This window comes from Rattus rattus, chromosome 8, assembly GCF_011064425.1.
Source record: "Rattus rattus isolate New Zealand chromosome 8, Rrattus_CSIRO_v1, whole genome shotgun sequence".
NCBI classification, from domain to species: Eukaryota; Metazoa; Chordata; class Mammalia; order Rodentia; family Muridae; genus Rattus; species Rattus rattus.
In genome coordinates, this window is record NC_046161.1 from 90,468,161 (window position 1) to 90,481,471 (window position 13,311).

Here is a 13,311-nt window from a genome sequence, read left to right on the forward strand (position 1 = left end):
TCCCCAACCCCGCATGTTATATTCTTAACAACAAAACACTTAGGATACAGAACTAGAAGAACAGGAAGTTTAACTAACACTACCCTAGGCTACAGGAGATCTTGTCTTAAAAACATAAAACCAAACATTTCTGCAGTTACTTCTTCCAAGGCAGTGGTTCTCAACCTTCCTAATGCTGTGACCTTTTAATACAGTTTCTCTGTCCATGGTGACCCCCAACCATAAATTATTTCATTGCTACTTCCTAACTGTAATTTTGCTGTTATGAACTGTAATGTAATTTGATAGTCAACTGAGAACCACTGTTCCAAGGTACACTGTAGGCAACCTTTAGGAGATCCCCTCCAAATAAAGAAGACGGGCAAGGCAACATACTTTTAATCCCAACATTTAGAAGGTGGAAAAAGAGAATCAGGAACTCGAAATAAATCTCAGCTATTACAGAGTTTGAGACCAGCCTGGACTACAAGAAATCCAAAGTGCTACAAAAGACCCAGTATCGATAATAATATTGACAATAAAGAAGTAAACAAATCAGGCTTGTGAAGTCTAGCTTTGATTAAGTCCACAGAGCAATAATGTCTACACAGACTGAGAAAATACGTAGTAACATCAGTACTCACAACCATCTGTGACTCCAGCGCCGAGGGAGGGGTCCAACGCCTCTCGCTTCCACAGTCACCTGTGCTCACACACACATGCCCACATGCAAACAGGTACACACACACATTAATTTCAAATGATAAAAATAAATCTTTAGGTCTGGAGAGATAGCTCAGTGGTTAAGAGCACTGACTGCTCTTCCAAAGGTCCTGAGTTCAAATCCCAGCAACCACATGATGGCTCAACCATCTGTAATGGGATCTGATGGCCTCTTCTGGTGCGTCTGAAGATAGCTACAGTGTACTCATATACATTAAGAAAGAAAGAAAATCTTTAAAGTAAAAACAGCAAAGAAAACCCCCTAAGTACTATTGATGACAGATGTGATGTTAGCATATCTCCTTTCTGAAACATGAATATAAGAACAAAAAAAAAAATCTAACAATACAAGTGTTTGCTTTGTTGTTGCTGTTTTTGTTGTTGTGTTGGTCTCTCTGTGTAGTCCTGGCTGTACTGGAGCTCGCTCTGTAGGCCAGGCTGGTCTTGAACTCACAGAAATCTGCCTGCCTCTGCCTCCTGAGTCCTTGGATTAAAAGCTGGATTGGATGCTAGCACCAGCATCACCCAGTGTTCTATTCGTCTTTTAAAGTAAATGATTTATCAATTACATTTCAGGGCCTGTCTATTGTATTTCATTGGTTCATCTACTCAACAACAAATCTGTTTCCTCCCTCTATGCCGGAACTTTAAGATTTAGCTCAGGAATGTCTAAATCATCCACAACTGGCAGCCTAGCCAGGCAAAAACAACAAAACAAAACAAACAAACAACAACTACTCAAGGCCTTCTGATCCAAAACCCTTTCATTGATCTGCATACATATTTAACTATACTAACATGATACATTCAGGAAGTTTTTATTTGCAGAGGGTGGTATTGGCAGGGTCTCCCTGTGTATGTAGCTTTGGCTGGCCTGGAACTCATTAGTAAGCCATAGCTGGAACTGCAGGTATAAGCTACCACACCTGGATCATTAAACTTCCTTGCTACTGTTTTTTTAAAGGGGGGGGGGGGTGCAGAGAATAGCTCAGTGTCTGAGCACTTATCTAGCATGAACAAAACCCTGAGTCTGAATGATCTGCTCAGAAGTATTCTGAAATAAATTACACTTGAAAACAGACCAAGAAGTATAGAACTGCTACAATGGTTACCAGGAAAATACCACAAAAAAGTAAATGGTCAGGGTGTGGTGGTGCACGCCCCAGGCAGGTCTGAGAATCTGAAACCGCCTGGCCTAGGTAGAAAGTTCCAGGACAGCCAGGGCTAACAAACAAGAAGCTGGGTATGTGACTTACACATGAAATTCCACCATTTAGGAGACTAAGGATAAAGGATTACCCCAGGTTCCAAGGCAGCCTAGGCTTCGGTGAGACATCGACTTTCAAAACAGGAAACAAATCAAATTTAAGGCCCGAGGCTGTAACTCAGCGGATAGAGTGTTTGCCAAACATGAATGAAGCCCTAAGTTCAAAACAAGCTCAGCGGTGGTGGTGGTGGTGGTGGTGGTGGTGGTGGTGGTGGTGGTGGTGGTGGTGGTGGTGGTGGTGGTGGTGGTGGTGGTGGTGATGGTGGTGATGATGATGATGATGATGATGATCAGCCTGGACTACATACCCAGCAGTATGTACTTGGGGCAGGAGAGCAGAAATCAGACAGCCCTACCTGACTCTCGAGGCTGGAGAGATGGCTCAGTGGTTGAGAGCACTAACTCTTCTTCCAGAGAACCCAGGATCAATCCCAACACCCACATGGCAGCTCCCAACCACCTGTAACACCAGAACCCTCTTCTGGCCTCCATGGACAATGGGCACACATGTGATACAGACACAGGTACAGGCAAAACACTCATACACTTAAATAAATACTTCTGGGCGGAGAGATGGCCCAGTGGTTAAGAGCACTGAATGTTCTTCCAGAGGTTCTGAGTTCAAATCCCAGCAATGACATGGTGTCTCATAACCATCTGTAATGACCTGATGCCCTCTTCTGGTGTGTCTGAAGACAGCTACAGTGTACTTAAATATAATAAATAAATAAATACATCTTTAAAAAGTACTTTAAGTTTGACTTTCAGAACTGGAGAGATAGCTCAGCAGTTCAGACACTGCCTTTCTGGAGAACCTGAGTTTGATTCCCAGCACCCACATGGCATGGCAGCTCATAACTGTCTGTAACTCCAATCCCAGGGAATCCAATGCCCTCTTCTAGCTTCCTTGGTTATCAGGCACACAAGTGATCCACAGACAGACATGTGGTTAAGAGCACTGGCTTCTCTACTGGAGGGCCCAGGTTCAAGTCCCAATCCCACAAGGCAGCTCACAACTGTCTCAATAGAACTCCAATTTCAGGGGATCCTACACAGACATACATGCAGGCAAAACACCAGCACAAATGAAATAAAATAAATGCCATAAAAGCCATACACATAAAACAATATTTTTCTCTTACATCTGACTCTACTACTCAAAAACATTGCCCCATTTGACATTAACTTCCTGCAATTCCAGTTTCCTCGGTGGTGATGTCATTAGTACCTTCATTAGAGAGTTGTTACAAAAATTACAGAAAGCACTTAGCACAGCCTGACATGTAAGTATCCAATAAACATTTGTTCTTGTTGGTCTCCTAGTCCCACATACAGTAGGAGACACTCGGGAGTGTTTCTAATTTGCTATACAAACAGACACAGCTTTGAGAGGCAAAGGTTGGAAGAGAAAGCTGGTGCTAGGCATACCATCAGTATCGGTAATGCCAGCCAAGGGAGGTAGGGGCAGGACGATCAAGGGCTTGAGGGTAGGCTCAGCAGCAGTTAGAGGCCTGCCTAAACCACTTGAGATGTTGTCTCTAAAACTAAAACAAATACAGCCAGTGACTTGCTAGATAGGTTGCTTGCCTAGCACTCAGGAGGTCCTGGGTTCAGTTCCTGGTACTCACACTAGGCAAGTGCTGCTGCAATCCCAGGACTACAGAGATTAAAAGAGGGAAAATGCTGAAGGTTCTGCCAGCCTGGGCCACACAGAGTGGTAGCCAGGTCTGCAGGTCTACATAGCAAGACTGCCTCCAAGCACCACCCCTACCACACCACCACCTCACTCTGCCCCAAACACAAGTGATAAGTCGTCTGATTACTGACTCATCACAGAGGCAGCATGAGACCCTTCCACTCACAAGTTCCTCATCAGGACACGACATGGACAGAGAGAAGGCTGAGGTGTAACTAGTGGTCAGTGTGCATGAGGCCTTGGGTTCACACTCAATAACACAAAATAAAAATACTAGAATAAAAGTGAAGTCATGGGCTGGAGAGATGGCTCAGTGGTTAAGAGCATTGACTGCTCTTCCAGAGGTCCTGAGTTCAATTCCCAGCAACCACATGGTGGCTCACAACCATCTGTAATGGGATCCGATGCCCTCTTCTGGTGTGTCTGTGGATGACTATAGTGTACTCATATGAAAATAAATAAATAAATTTAAAAAAAAAAAGTGAAGTCATACAGCATGAGTTAATAATGGACTGGGTGTGGGGGTACCCAGGCAGGGGAGGAGTCAGCCTGACTCTGGGGATAACCTTAGCTAAACCATAAGGCCCTGCTTCAAAGACAAATGAGAATAACATGGAAGTGAGGGTGTGGCTTACTGTTAGAGGGCTTGCCCAGGACACAGAGAGCCCTGGATGCCATTCCCAACACTGCAAAACCAGTAACTTTAAATGCTGTCAACTCATTGATGGAAATCTGTGAGACAGTGGTGACCCGGCCTTAAAAACAACTTCTCTCAACCAGAGACTAAGGCAGGAGGATCACCAATCAGGCCAACCTGAGCTCCAGAGTGAGGCCTTGCCTGGGGCGTGGGAGTACCTCACACTTTGGCAGGCAGGCAGGCAGGCAGGCAGGCAGGCAGGCAGGCAGGCAGGCAGGCAGGCAGGCAGGCCTCCAGGGTACTTAATTTCTATGAAAACTGCCATAGATTATTTTAAGTGAAGCAAACTCCAACCCTGATTGTGTATATAATTCTGATCATCTTCAATGTCAGTTGTTCAGATCTGAAAATCCCAGTTGTTTAAACTAGTAATATAAAAGTGTGTTCAAATGAGAGTTTGGCCCCTTGTTGACAGCCACTGAAAATGCCTTTAGGTGGCTCAGCAGGTAAGGAATTCGTGGAATTCTGGTCCTCGGTCTAAGGATCACTGTGGCTGACCACAGTCAGCACCGAATTATTTGGGCAATGCAGGTTGGTCATCCAACTACTCGAATGCCTTCCACCTTTTCCCCACTTCACAACTGCCATTCCTTCAGGCAACAGGAAGAGTACAGTTTGTGAATATTAATACAGTTAGAAAATATTCTTAGTTACTAGAACTGCCCGGGGACAAACTACGGTCAGGAATGTGGATAGACTGTAGTTTAAAATAAAGCTTCTGGACTGCTACCCAATTTCTTTTAATCTACTTAATCCTCAATTCAGGCATGGATAATCTGGGTCACGTTCCTGTGTAAGGCAAACCATCACTTGCCTGTGGTCTCCCTGTGGCCTCAGCACTAGAAGAACCAAGCCACAGGGCGATTGGAAACTGAACACCTGGATCATAATGACACCATAAAAAAGGACTGTTAGATCTCAGCAGGAGATTATTCCCAGTTAAGGACCCAAACCTCAGGTTATCTGTTCAGTATTATAAGAGCTATTTTATAGGCCACATACTGATTTATATAATCCTAACATTGTACAGCTATGAGTTCCAGGCTAGTCTTGACTAGAGATGGAGACCCTGCCCTACTCTCCCCCTGTCCCCAGAAAAACAAATCAAGGATTTACATATTTTCTGAGGAAGCAAGAGAACACGAAATTAAGCATATTGGGTGGGAATCAAGAAAGAGCTACATTTGCAAAGCACTAAAGGCAGAATACTATCCCATCCCTCAGTTACCAGAAAACCGACTACCTAAAAAAGTGCTAGAATAAAATGAACAAGCTACCCAGAATGCACACGCAAAGCAAGAGAGAGATCAAGAAGAAAAGCTGGGTTGGAGAGATGGCTCATCAGTTAAGAGCACTGGCGGTTCTTCCAGAGGTCCTGAGTCCAACTCCCAGCAACAGTGTGGTGGCTCTGATGCTGTCTTCCGGCATGCAGCTGGCATGCAGGTGTACATGCAAAAGGAGCACCCATACACATTATCAAATAAATAAATCCTAAAAAAGAGGAGGCGGAGGAAGAAAAGCTGAGTCAGGCATAGTAGGGCATGTCTTTATGGTTTCTTGTTTGGTTTGGTTTTTCAACACAGGGTTTCTCTATGTAGTCCTGGCCGACCTAGAACTCTGTAGACCAAGCTGGTCTCCAACACAGAGACTGAGAGACTGATCCATCTGCCTCTTGCCTCTCAACTACTAGGAGTAAGTCAGGCTGGTACTTGTTTTTAATCCCAGCACAAGACACAGAGGCAGGAGAATCTCTGTGGGTTCAAGGCTAGGCTGACCTTCATAATAGCCAGAGATAAGAGACCCTGTCTCAAAAAAAAAGAGGGGGGGCGGGGGGAGAAGGCTGAGTTCAGAACACAATCTCCACACTATCGGGCATCCTAACAATAAATGCACAGGGATTCTATTTATTCATACATGGGAGAAGGGGGTGCAAGGATATGGCTCAACAGGTAAGGATACCACCTGACAAACCTGACAGCCTGAGTTCGGCCCTCAAAGCCCACACAGCAGAAGTAAAGCACAGACTCCAGAAAGTTGCCCCGCCCTCCACACAGGTGCTCTGTGTGGCATCCTCTTCTCACCCCGAGACACACATATACACAATAAGGAATGCATTAAAAAAGACGGCCAGGCAGGATGCCAAAAGCCTATGTCAGCATATCCCAGAGACTGAGGCACAAGGTATAAGTTCCAGGCCAGCCTTGGATACACATTGAGATCTATCTCAAAGCAATTCAAAGTAACAAGAAACACCTTTAAATTTAAAGTCTCCTTCATCACCTAAGAGTGGCAGTACACAACCTTTTATCCCCGCACTTTTGAGGCAGAGATAGGCAGGTCTCCCTATTCTGAGTTTGAGGCCAGCCTGGTCTGTCTACATACCAAGCTCCAGGACAGCCAGGGCTGCACAGGTAGACCATTTAATCCCAACTGTGCATCTAATCTAATCCTTGACTTTCCCCAACTGACTACAACCTTTTGAGTCAATTATTTACCCTAGAAACAATCATGGAATATGTGTAAAAACAAATCCACTAGCTAGAACCATTCCAAAAGGCCAGAGTGAAGCCAAGAGTAAGTAGGACTACAGGAAGGCAGACCTTAATTGCAATAAAACAGAAGACCCCTCCCACTGGAAAGATGCCTCTCACAGGTGTACAGGGACATTCTAGACGTTCCAGGAACACAAGCTCTCCTTAGAAAACCAGCCAAGGGGTTGGGGATTTAGCTCAGCGGTAGAGCGCTTGCCTAGCGGGCGCAAGACCCTGGTTCGGGTCCCCAGCTCGAAAAAAAAAAAAAAAAGAAAAAAAAAAAAAAAAAAAGAAAACCAGCCAAAGCAAACCAGGGAATACAAGAAGGGAAGAGAAGGGAGCCGAGCGTCACTGCCTTTCCCCCCTTGCACTCCATGTCTGTTCACTATTTTGCTTCTAAAACTTTACATTTCAACATCTTCCCCTGTATTTCTACTTTGACAATAGACTGGCATACTTCAAATTCTGCTTTCCCTTTTCTGAGACAGGGTCACAGAAACCTGGTACCACTGCCTAGCCTTTGACCCATGGCAATCCTGCTTCAGCCTCTTGGGTGCTGGAATTACAGGCATGGGCCACTTCTGATTTTTCTATGATCCTTCTTTGTTAACCAACCTGCTGTACAATTTCCAGGATTGACATTTCAGGAAGATCCAGGGAGAACTCTGAATGATTTGTCTCTTTATACAACATGATTATGCTCTCGAGAAAGCAGTCAGTAGGAACCAGATGATAGGCATTTTCCCCCAAACAGAGTAATGTGTGGTAACTGAAACAAATGATTGAGAAGATTATATATACTACTGCCACAGATACTCTTGTGCACACACCCCACACACATACATTCTCTCTCGCAAACACACATATGTACATATAGTGAAAGGTTCTCGCACCTTTGATCCTAGCATACCATTGGCAGAGAGAGATAGATCTCTGTGAGTTTGACAGCCTGGTCTACATAGCAAGTCCAGGCCAACCAGAGCTACACAGTGAAACCCTGTCTCCAAAGAAAGGGACACAGACAACAGAGGAGGCAAAGCGATTAGAGGATATGAGAATAAGGTTTGGATTTTCTTCTGCTAACGAGGAGTCATGGGCACAGCAGAATGGTACGAATTGCTGATTGCTGTGGTAGTGCACCTGCAATCCCAACACATGGGAAGTGTAGGCAAGGACATACAGCCAGAGCCTGATGCAGAAAGATATGATAGAAGACAAGGGAGGGAAGGGCTGAAGAGGGCAGGAGAGAAGGAGAAGAGAGATGAGAAATTACAACCAAGGAGGAACAGAGATGCTAGCAAGCGGGTATGTGAAGAAAATTCAATCCTGATATATTTTAGAAGTGAATTTGAAAGGCTTAAAGAGCTGGGTGTGTAGGTAGAAGGGACAGTGGGGCAAAGAGGGGATTTACAGATAGATGCACTCCTGTAATTACAACCCTTGAAAGACCAAGGCAGGAAAATCACCAAGAGTTCAAGGCCAGCCTGGGTTCCATAGCAAAAACCAAAACAAACTGTATGGCCAACGGAGTTTTCACTCAAGGATAGAATGGGGTGAGGAAGACTCATAAAATGAACAGGTTGCTGGGCAGAGAAGTACAGGCCTGTAATTCCAGCACTTGTGACACAGAGGGATCAGAAGTTTGAAGCCAACTTGGTCTCCAGTAGGCCCTGTCTCAGAGCAAGTAAAAAATAGGTTAGGGAATAGAGTTAGTTCTCTATTTAATATTTTACACACACACACACACACACACACACACACACACACACACACACACACACACACACACACACGGTATAAAACTACATTCATTCTGAAAGCTTGCTAGACAAGTGCTCTCTCCACTAAGTTAATGCCCAATCCTGACCATATTACATTTAAAATGCCTACAAATGGGACTAAAGGGATGGTTGTTTGCTAAGAGCACCCACTGGTCTTACAGAGAACCTGGGTCCGGTTTTTTAAGGTAGTGTCTCTCTCCATCTGTGGTCATGCTAGCCTAAAACTCATGTACGACCCATGTCGGCTCTTGATGATTCTCCTGACTCAGCCCTCCAAGAGTTAGGATTACAGGTATGCATTCATAAACCATCTCTTCATTCACTGTTCCCTCTACTCTACACATAACCAGCTCTTTAAACCTTTCAAATTTACTTCTAAAGTTTACCATCCGCAATTTCCAGATCCAGAAGACCCAATGCCCTTTTCTGGCTTCCACTGACAATCTGACAGTCACAGGATTCACAAACATACATGTGGGCAAAACACTCACAGCCGTAAAATAAACTTTAAAAAAAAAAAAAAAAAAAGGAAAAAGGATGCCTAGAAACAGGGCCAGGGGCCAGAAGGGTAGTTCAACGTTGGAACACTTGCCTGGCAAGAACATGGAACTAGATTCCACCTCCAGAACCACAAAACCTCCATCCAATCCAGATCCGCCCCCAAAAAAAAGTTAAAAGAAAAATGTATAGTTCTAGATGTAGCTGAAGTTTAATGCTCAGGGCTGGTGATAAAAATCTGAGTCAACGACATGTGATAATATTTAAAGAGGGAAGAAAATGACATCACTCAGGATGAGCACAGGTAAAGAAATGAAGAAGAACAGCCAGGAGGCCCTCGGGGATTTGGGATGTTTTCAACACGAGGTGTTGAGGCTGAAACAAAGAGGGAAGAAAACCTGAAAACTCTAAGGCCTAGGAAGTCCCCTGTGACTCTCGTTACAGCGGCTTCACCGAAACCACCTCTTCCTATCTGCCACATATTTATCTAATGTCTATCATTTAAAATTCTGAGGTTCAGAAAGACTGGGTAAAATCCCAGCTCTTTCGACTCTGACTTAGGCCAAAGTCTGGAGCCAAACCAAGATGTCACTTCTGATGCTCGGCCTTTTCATAGTGGGTAGCAGGGGCAACAACCTACAAGGCAGATAACTGGGCCGTGGTGGCACAGCCACTATGGAGGCAGAGGCCACCTTGGTCCACAGGGTGGGTTTCAAGACAGCCAAGGCTACACAGAGAAACCCTGTCTTGGGAGGGGATAAGAAAAAAAGTCATCAGGATTCACGTTTGCTTTCTGTGTAATTTGCTTACATTCACAAAACAAGTTGATCAGGGATCGATCCGCCTGCCAAAAAATAAAAACCAAAGCAGGAAAACGGGGTTGGGGATATGAGCCATGGGCATCTCACCCAGTGCGAAGACCTGGGTTCAATCCTCTGCATTCACACACAGAGGGAAGGGAAGCCCAGGCGGAGACAGGACGTGGCCCAGCTGGTACTAAGGTTCTTAACTAGCACGCAGGAAGTTTGATCTCCAGCTCAGCATAAAACCAGGCGTGGCTGACAGGTGAGTCGCGGGATCCCGCAGAGATACAAGAAGCCTGAGCTACACAGTAGTCACAGGCCAGCCTGAGGACAGAGCAATACTCTGTTTCCGGTTTGTTTTGGGTTTTGGTTTTAGTATACAACGTGGCTGGGGACACACAAGCTCTGAAGTAAAGCATTTTCCTAATATAAAAAGCTCTGGATTCAAAAAAAAATTAAAATAAATCAAAATCTGACTTGTTGTTAGGCCAATGATCTTTCGCACCACAAGACAACCAACCTGATTTTTCCACTTTGTAAGAACACCCCGAGGGTCGAACGCCCTAGTCAATGTGTGAATCACATGGGTAAACTAAAGATGCTTCTTAAATCCTGTCAGCTTTAGTGAATACAATTTCAACTTTACAGTTTCAGATTTTTGCCTTCTGAAACTTGGGCAATAGCCTAATCCAAGCCACTCTGGTCTTTGACACATTATAGACTTTCTACACAGTTCTGCTTTCTGTTTTCTTTTAAAAAAAAAAAAAATCCGTGTGTGTGTGTGTGTGTGTGTGTGTGTGTGTTTCCCCCAGCTAGAAGCCAACCTCAGGTGTCCTTCCTCAAATGCCACACATCTCACACATCTTATTTTTTTTGAGGTAGGATCTCTCATTGGCCTAGGGTGCCACAATTCTGCTAAGCTAGCAGGTCCACCAGCAAACCCCTGGGATCCGCTTGTGTGTCCCCTCCCCAGCAATGGGACACAAACAAGTGGATGCCACCCTATCTATTCTGGATGTGCTCTTGTTTGCATAGCAAGCACTTTACAGTTGTTGAGTTCTGTAATCCAAGGACAAGGGAGAAAGAAGCATGAATCAAAGCCAACCTAGTCTGTAGAGTGAGTTCCAGAACACTGAAGGCTAACACCGCAAAATTCTGTCTCAAAAGATCCAAAACAGAACAGAAAACCTTACAATAGTACCAAAATACGCAAGTGATAATGAACTCCTGGAAACTCAGACTCCTTGGAGATTTCATTACGAATCACATTCCCAACCATCCATTCAGCACTTCAGAATAAATACTCATCTAATTTAATTATGATGACTTCACCAGACAGTAAGTAACACTGCCCACAAAGATGTTTACAAAAGCACTTGTCACTCCCTTCGGATGTAGCAATGCAGAAAAAAAGGAGTATGTTTCCATACTCTTCCTGTGTTTATACTCTGTAACAAGTGACAATTTAAGTGTCGCTTCAGATGGGTTAAATACCAAAGCAAGCCAGGTAACAGGTCCCACCATCTTCAACGTTGTGTAAACTGTGATTCTGATGGGATTCGTAGCACTAATTCACTCGGTACCCAAGACAGGTTTCCAAGTCAGCCTTTGCAGGAGACAAACTACAGAATTCTACAGACAGACTACAGAATCCTACTCTGGCCGCTGTAAGATAACAGGATCCTTCATTAAGCAACTCGAGTTGAGCTTATTGCAACACTAGAGCGGTTCGGAAATAAATTTGCCCCCAATGCCAACCTCCACGAAAGAACAAGCCAGAGCCAGCAAGGATGCTGCAGCGGGCTGCTCTCAAGAGCTCCGGTCCACCAAGCACTTACAGCGAGGTTAGCTCAGTCTCCCGCAACCTCGGGAGGTGAGTATTCACAGTTCCCGCTTCAGGGTATTTCAGCCAAGGCCGCGCGGGTCGCGTTAGCGGCGGCACCGGGACTCTGACCCGTCCGAAACCGGAGAGCCTGGAATTGCGCCGCGAACGCTGAGCCGAGGCACCTGAGGGTCTGCAGCCGCCCGGCGTCCGCACCGACACTAGCTGGGCCGTTCCGCACTCGCGACCTCTGTGGTCGCCCACTGGGCGCCCTCCGCTGCTCGGTGTCCGCCGCCCGAGGCCTGGCGCCGCGTACCTCGGAGCCCGCGCGCCCGCGGCCGAGCCCGGCAGGAAGCGCCCGCCGAGCCGCCAGCGCCGCAGCCCGCGCCGCCTCCCGCGCTCACCTGCCCCGCGCGCCGCCACCGGCTCCCGATCCCGCAGCGCCGTCAGCAGCTCCCGCAGCCGTGCCCGCCCGGCTCCGGCACCCGCATGCCTGACTCCCAGCCTCCTGCTGCCTTCGGGGCTCAGCGCGACACCCGCCCACCGCCCACGACCATGGCCGGCTCCGTCGCCGCCGCTGCACCGCCCGACGGAGCACGCGCGCGCCACCGCCGTGCCCGCGCCTGCGCGAGTGCGCGCGCGAGCCTCCCGGGCTCTCCTCCCCGCTGCCCGGCCCCGCCCACCCTCTAGGGCCAATCCCCCGACGCCCGCCTCCAGGCAGCCCCGCCCACTCACCGCGCAAGGCTCGGCCTGGCCCCGCCCCTCGAAAGGAGGTGCCACCAGCCTCGCCCTGTGCGGCTGACTGTGCCGCGTTCCCACTGCGCTGCCGGCGCGCTTGGGTTGGCTCGTGGAGCACTGCGGTGTCTGCAGCCCCCAGCTCGCCGCCTTCGGGAAAACCTGCACCTCCGGGTTCCGCTTCTCCGCAGACACCCCTTTGTTCCCACAGCCCAGCTGGCCTTCCATTCCCTGCGATGTGAACGATCATTTAGATTTAAAGAGTCCAGCCTTTGAAACACTTCTGTGTTCGTCTCTGCACCACCGCAGCTGACGTTTGGCTGCCAAACCTTAGCCTTAGCCCAGCGCTTTTTTTCTCGCCTCTGTCTCCCTGCTGTCGGGAAATTTCCTGGCTCTTCCTTTAGTGAGACGCTTGAATTTCACCTACTGTCAGCCAAACCTTGGACCCTGAGGATAGAGCTCAGCGGTAGGGCACTCACATAGGCTAAGAGATCCTGCGTGGGATACTTGTAGTCTTTTTGTTTACGTATAATAAACCTACTGTAACCTAATGCCACTCTTAACAATTCAAGCAAATACTTGAGCAGTCTGAGATAGAATCTACAAGTAGAACGAAAATGAGACAAGGTGGCAAAACAATAGTTTGATTCTGGGAATGTAGCTCAGTGATTAAAAAATAAATAAATAAAGCGCGGTGGGTAATACCTGTAAAGCTCAGCGTTCAGGACCCTAAGGCAGGTCAGGTGCATTGCCAAGCCAGCTAGGTAACTGAGTTGCAG

The 13,311-nt window shown here is 46.8% G+C and overlaps 1 protein-coding gene across 3 annotated transcripts in view; it reads right to left on the reverse strand.

Moving 5' to 3' along the window:
* Positions 1–12,414, reverse strand: part of Pik3cb (phosphatidylinositol-4,5-bisphosphate 3-kinase catalytic subunit beta) — a 102,658-nt gene extending 90,244 nt beyond the window's left edge. The window contains exon 1 of one of the 3 annotated variants that reach the window (XM_032910100.1): positions 12,202–12,414. The gene's annotated coding sequence lies outside the window, so the exon portion shown is untranslated. Of the gene's footprint in view, positions 1–11,813; positions 11,914–12,201 lie in introns of those variants that run through there. The other 2 variants (XM_032910098.1, XM_032910099.1) reach the window with 2 other exon arrangements.
* Positions 12,415–13,311: the final 897 nt, after the last annotated feature.